Genomic DNA, 7,476 nt, shown 5'->3' with positions numbered 1-7,476 from the left:
GAAGCTTTCTTCTAGGGTTAGAACACGTTTTGGGTAGCCTCCATCCTCTCTCCTCTTCATCCTGTTGCTTATGGTGTTTGTGAACCATTAGAGGAGTGACATTTGTGACTCTATGCTTTCTAAACTCAATACAAGGAGATTTGGGATTGTTGTTACTACATAAAAATCAAGGTAACATTTTAAACCTATTCTTATGTTAATATGATTACTTGTATGCTAGAATTAGGGTTTATAGTCTTGGATAACTTGCATGTACAATAGAGAAACCTAGATCCAAGCATTAGGGTTTGTATGAGCACATAGGATGTTCTTAGGACCAAAACCCATCATATATAACTAAGATCGGATAGATAGTAGACTGGGTGCATCTGCTCTAAGCCCACAACCAAACAAGGAACAGGAAATGAAGCGGAAAAAACTCATCCTACTACCTATCGGATCCGATTAATATATATCCTTGATGTATACATGAAGGAATCATAAAGTTAGCATTATAGGCCCCCTTTCCACTGAATTTACTAGACTCAACTGTTCTGTTTGTCATTTTCAAAATGGATTTTTTCCCTAGTTTATAACTATCTTAGCTCGAAAATAGTTTCCATTAACTTTCAAGTGGAACTGTCATAATATGAAAGTAATGGGAAAATGTAAGTACAGAGTTGTCTTTTGAATTGACATCCTGACATACTGATTACCTTAAAACATGTATGTTTTATTAAGTACATAATGTGAAGGCTAGTACCCATACTATACACTCACCCCGTCAAGAGATTATGGAAACCAAACGCAACTTCAGCAAACCAGTTGCTAGGCCGTGTAAATCCACATTAAAGTTATACGATCATGTATACCCATTTTAACTATCACATTTTGTTTAGAATAATGAGTTAGTGATTCATTGGTATAATTAGATCCTATAGTGTTCTCATGCTATAGCATTTAGTATGTTCGTTCTGTTATAGTATCTTAGTATGTTCTTTCTGTTATCATGTATAGTGTATAGTATGTCTCTCTGATGTATTGTATCTACCTCCCTACTTCTCTTTATAGTATGCTCTAGTATCTAGTATGAACTAAACCTATAAACTATACCCCTTATAGTTTACTAGTGTTTTATTTGAACTGATATTGAAAAGACTCCTTTTACTACTAAGTTATGCTTGTACTTTAAAAACAGAGTTTTGCTAAACTATAAAGTAACATAACTTTAAAAGAGTTTTAGAAATGTTTTGATCACTTCTAAGAGACATAAGAAATCTTTTAAAAGATGTTTATAACAAACATTTACACAATTATCATTATGTTCAACTTGTATCCACCCCCCCCCCCCCCGCGGTAAAAGCATTTAAAATAGTTAAAAGATTCATTATAGGGGTTTGAACTCACCTTGTGTGGGTGATTCAAATGAATATGCGCGTAAGGATGAGAAGTTCCACGAATGAAGTCCTGAGATACAAACGAGTCCTAAATGACTTATATGGCATGTATTGGCATGAATATAATGTTTATAAGCAACTATATGAAAGGAAACACCCCTAGGGACTAGGAAACACTTGGACCAAGTGTTAGAATCACATGTGATTCATTTAAGGGATGTTTAAGGCCACTTTAGGTGTTTACGGCCATCGGTTTACGACCATGGTGTAAACTCATGGTAAAATGTGCATAAGAGGGTGTTTGAATGCTAGGGAAACTTGCGGGACCATTTCTCTACACAAGGATGAGAAAAACCAACTTAATGGAAGGTGTTGAGGTGTTTATGGCCACACCTTAAAGTGTATGGCCGTAAACTCTCCAAATGGTCTCATTTTGGGTCATAAAGGCAAGGGGTTTCAAAGGTTCAAGTGTTCCAAGAGTTAGCAAGGGTCTATAAGTGTTTAAGGCTCAAAACATGACAATTACATAGGTTTATAGCCAAGGGAGATACTCATGGCCGTAAACTCTCATTGATGTTGAGTTTGATGATGTTTTAAGTCTATGATCTAGTTTTTAACATGTACAACTAGATGTAAGATGGAATACTCACACTTTGGAGGGCCTTTGAGGAGTTTTCGGCCACCAAGAACAAGTGTGTGTTCTTGGTGAAAGTTGAAGATCTAGCCAAAAGTTGATTTCCATGGATGAAATCAAAGGGTGATTCAAGAGTAAGAAGGATAATCACAACTAGAGGGATGAATCACTTACATTTTGGAAGATCGGGAATGAAAATCTTGATGATACTTGAGAGAGAAATGAAGTGTTCTTGAGGTGGAAGTGAAATAATGAAAGAAAAGTGAAGGGAAGGAGTCTTATGGAGGGAGTTTACGGCCCACCTTGAGTTTACGGCCGTAAACTCAAGTGTTATGGCCATGAACTCTTGTTGGTGATCCTAAGGCTTGAAATGTTGCACAGTGTCTCTAGCAGGTACATTCTAACACTCATTCCTTAAGTGTACTAGGCTTAAAACCCAATAGAATGACCCTTAACAAGGCTAGAAGGCAATAAATTTTTGGGTTGTCACAAGAACAAAGAACGGTCACGACATGATTTGGGTGGTCGTGGATCGCTTCACCAAGAGTGCGAACTTCATAGCTGCCAATGAGGAATGGTCTATGGATAAGCTTGCGAATTCTTACATGAAGAAAATTGTGAGGCTTCACGGTGCTCCCTTAACGATTGTATCGAATCGTGACAGTCGTTTCACCTCAAGGTTTTGGAGAAGTCTACAAGAGGAATTAGGTACCAAGTTGTGTTTGAGTAAAACCTACCATCCACGGACTGATGGTCAGAGCGAACGAACGATACAAATACTTGAAGATATGCTGAGAGCATGTACCCTGGAATTCCAAGGTAACTGGGATGAACATTTACCTTTGGTAGAATTTTCCTACGATAATAGTTTCCACTCGAGCATTAAGATGGTACCTTATCAAGCTATGTACGGACAAAAATTTCGTACGCCGTCTTGTTAGTTTGAGGCTGGGGAAAAGCAGTTTATGGGACCCGAGATAGTCCATCAAACTGCGGAAAAGTTGAAACTAATTAGGGAGAGAATGTTAGCAGCTCAGGATCGTCAAAAGAGCTATGCTGACAAAAAGTGAAGACCGATGACTTTTGAAGTTGGAGATTTGGTTTTGCTTAAAGTCTCCGGGTCCGTAAGCAGTGACGCATTCGGTCTGATCCGCTTAGTACGCCCAGTGTACTCGATGTACGCCCAACGTACTGCTTGTAGAGGGAGTATGCCTCGCGTACTCTGAGATTACGCCCAATGTAATCTGATGCTCAGCACCCTATAAATAGACTTCATGGGCTGTCGAGTTTTAGTGCTCAAATTCTTCTCTCTCACCCGTTATTGCCTCGTTTTGCGTGCAACTTATACCCCGAAGCCCTAGTATCATTTCTGAGACCCGAAGTAAGTACTGAAGCCCCGAGGATCCCGAGAAGTAAAGTTTCCGAGCCAAAACTCTGCACGTGAGAAGCTCGGTTTTCAAGAAACCATCTCGGTTTCACCGAAGAACATTACTCTTAGAGCCGTAGTGCTATTCGATCATCTTCTGATCAAGTGAGTGTATAGTCCTTTTCTTCTAACACATAGATACGAAGTATTCCCTACAAAATACGTGTTACGTGTTTTTATATTATTTGCTTATTTGAAATAATTATTGAATTAATGATTTGTACAGGTTTTAAGCTGTATATAAATGTATATATTTTTATCTACTAATATGTTGGTAGAACATGGTTAGACAGTTGTTGTGTGATGAAATAAAATGATGAGGGGCCTCGATGTGATTGTGATCTAGTCGTCCAACAGAATATGGATGACGACCACAGACTTTTTTAGAAAGTTCAATGGAACGCTAGAAGACTCATAAACTGCAGGTGTAGTGAACTTGGGTGTTCATTTGCTGTATTCTATCCCCTTCATGGTTGCCTTAGGACATTCATTGCTGAGGAAACCCCTTTGCAATAGTGTCCGTCCCGATGAAAATCCTAGATTAGGTCCCTTGTAATAGTTGTTGTTTTAGGGACGTAAAGTGAGGATAACGGGAATGGGTAATCGGGTTATTGTTGGTTGGTGAAATTAAATATAATTATTTATTGTGGGTTGAAAACTCTATATGCTCACCAGGCTCCCAAGCCTGACCCACTTAGTTTCTTTGTATTACAATTAGTGGTGCGAGAGTGTAAGTTGGAGAACTTGTGAAGATGTTTTTGTTTATAGACATGTAATTATATATAACTGTGTAAGGTCTATGTTTTATGGTTTAAGAAATTCTTTGATAAACCATATTTTATTATGTATTTTTTTGGGGACAAATTCTTCAACTCTTTTAAATCAATCGATTTACTCTGAAATTACTTTAAAAGCATAATGAAACCGGTCTTTTCTGGCCTTGATTTTGGGGATGTCACAAATTATCTGGAACTCTAATTACTCCGGCTTTGTTAAATAATGTATGGATATTGTTAAGGGCTCACATTGTCTCCCATCTTAAGTGAATACACATAAGGATATAAAAATATTCTTAAAGAAAAAAAAATCAAATAATCAAAACATGTTTCCAAAAATAACTTTCATGTAATGCACAACATATATATATATATATATATATATATATATATATATATATATATATATATATATATATATACTACCTTATAAAAGAAATCTCACTATTTTTATAAATAGATTCATTATAGTAATATTATTTTTTTTAAGACGTTCAAATTATTAAGCTAATGGTACAAGTAGTCATCAATAAAATAATAGTATATTTTAAGTCGTACAAAAAATGAAAAACGAAGTACAGTTAACCAGTGCATATAAACTTCTTGTCTCTATCTGGTTTAACCAAGTTAGTCCTAATATGAGTTGTGAAGAACCTAAGATCCCGGCAAAAATCTGTCAGTTCTTGGGCCCTTTCCCCTATATTTGTTCTTATCCTCCTTCGCAGGATTCATCCCGTTTCTCTTTCTACTAAATGAGTTTTCTTCCTCTCTCAATAAAAAACACCTTAAGACCATTCACTATTCATGACCACTGTTTATCTTCAGCATAATTGATGTCGCCTCCCCCCCACCTTCGTCTTCTCCATTAACATCCTCCACGACCCACTCAAGCATTTGTTCCATCGTCTTTGTCGGAACTCCCGAAGCTATCACCTCTGTCGACCGCCACTAGAACTGTTGTCACAGATAAACACACACTTTTCATTGGCTATTTCTTTAATTTATATATACTTTTTACATTTTAATCTTGATTGTCTCTCTACACCTACACCTGAACAAGATCTTACTGAGTTGATTTTTAAAATTTTGAATTTTTGTTGCAGTAGTAGCGGATGAATAACTTTGAAGAGGAATGAGTTCTTGGAAGATACGATGTTGGTAAGAATCATCTTCTCAAACTGTCTCTCTCTATCTCTACAAACATATATGATGATGTCGAATTGTTAAGCTAAATTGATTCTCCTCCTCCCTGCAACCAAAATGCATCTCTTTTCCTCTCTCCATTCTCATATGGGTTCTTCACCGCTCTCTTGAAATTGTAACTACACCACACCAAGTTCAAAAGGCACATCAGTCTCACATCCTTCATCTCTTTTTCTTTCCCTCTCACACACGCACACTTAAACCCTAATAGTCTTATTTCTTATGATGATGCTTGAAACTCGAGGGACAACCCAAGTTGGAGTCGTGGCTCCGTCTCATCTATTCCAAATTCATAGATATGAACTCTCATCTAAAACAATACACCATTCCCCGTTCTAACATGAAAGGTAAATTTTGGATTTTATAATGCAAAAAATCTATGTTTGTTTATGGTTCTTTTTACTCTGTTTTAAAACTACATCATGTCCACCTCCGTTAATCCTTTATTGAATCAATCTTCACCTTTTAATTAATCATGTATTCCAACACAAATGAGATATGAGAAACCCTAGCCGCTCTGGCATTTCTATGGTCTGAAGACCAACTACAATACAATTCAAAATTGATACTTCATTTTTTGTTTTTTTTATTTAACATCCCTTAACGGAAATCTGTTTCAGTTTCAATTTTTCGCAGTCCAGAATATGCATACATTTAGGATTCTCGATTGATCGGTTTTGGTTAAGGTTTAGAAGAAAAAGACAAGAACCCAATTGTGCATCTACAATCACTTAAAGTCTCTTGTATTTCTCATTTACACTCAATAAAACTAATTTTTTATTTTCTTTATCATTTTCCATTATTTTTTCAAAGGCTGAAGGTTCTAAGCAAGTTATCTTTGGTTGTATATGATTTGATTTTATCTTTCAAGATTTTCTTTTAGGAGATTTGGATAAATGAGTTTATTTTTTTTCATATTTTTCTGTAGGAGTGGTTATATTTTGTTTTTCATTCAAAACCTCAGGTATATTTTTTTCTCTACACTTATATTGTTTCACATCGACATGGTGTTTTGGGTCGTAAAAGGTCAAAAGCCTCACCTTTTTACTTCGATTTTATTTAGACTTTGGTATGACTTTGAAGATATAACCTAAGGTACCAAACTTTTATAGTTAATATGCATGCTTTATTATTATCTTTTGTTTGAATTTATAAAAAAATACATTACAATTGAAAGGATTTGGAACTGAACTCTCATGGTGGGTTCAAAATCTGTTGACTATGGTTCACCGGTGACATAACCCTGAATTGGCGGACTGAACCCCCATTGATCATCAGAACCCGAAGCAGGTAAGCTTTTAAATAATCATTTTACATTTAAATCTCGATTATATCTATAAATCCTAGCACAATGTTACCGATTTATGAAATTTTTTATTTTGTTTTTTGTTGCTTTTATTAATACCATTCTTTCTTTTCTTGAAGTCAGTAAAATTTGAAGAAGGAGATCTGGGTTTTCTATTGCAGATCCCTAATGTGAGTCTGTCCAAGCACTGAATAATGCCATGCTACGTTTATTCTAAGTGAGGCTACAAATGGGAGGTTGGGTCTAAATCACACTTAATGTGACTGGGATTTGTTGCACCATTTTCTCGCCTCTCGAGTTGCATCAGTAAGCATCTCTATACCTACATGTTTAATGTTTTGTATTAAATTCTTATTGCAGATAAATGAAGATTGTGAAAGTTTTTGGTTGTATTGTTGTAACACCCAAAGTCAGAAAGGCCAAGAAAGGAAAGGAAACCCTAATTTTAAGGGACGACTCGGCGAGTCCAAGGAGGAACTCGGCGAGTCTGAGCGGGATCCGGGTCAAGGAGTAAGTGACCGACTCGGCGAGTCGGCCAAGGAGACTCGGTGAGCCTGGTCTGTATGAGGAAAACCCTAAATTCGGGACTTGGAGCCTATTTAAGTACCTCATTCTCTTCCCTAGGGTTCCTTTACTGCCTCTCTAACCCAAAATACGAACCCTAAGTCTCCATTGTTGTGCATTCAAGTTTCCAATCCATTTTTTTGGGTGTTTTGAAGCAAGAAGAAAGAGGCGAATCATTGAAGCTTCAAGGA

The sequence above is a fragment of the Lactuca serriola genome, chromosome 8, assembly GCF_051521515.1.
Source record: "Lactuca serriola cultivar US96UC23 chromosome 8, Lser_US96UC23_V15, whole genome shotgun sequence".
NCBI classification, from domain to species: Eukaryota; Viridiplantae; Streptophyta; class Magnoliopsida; order Asterales; family Asteraceae; genus Lactuca; species Lactuca serriola.
The sequence above is the reverse complement of the archived record's forward strand: the minus strand, read 5'-3'. Positions refer to the sequence as shown.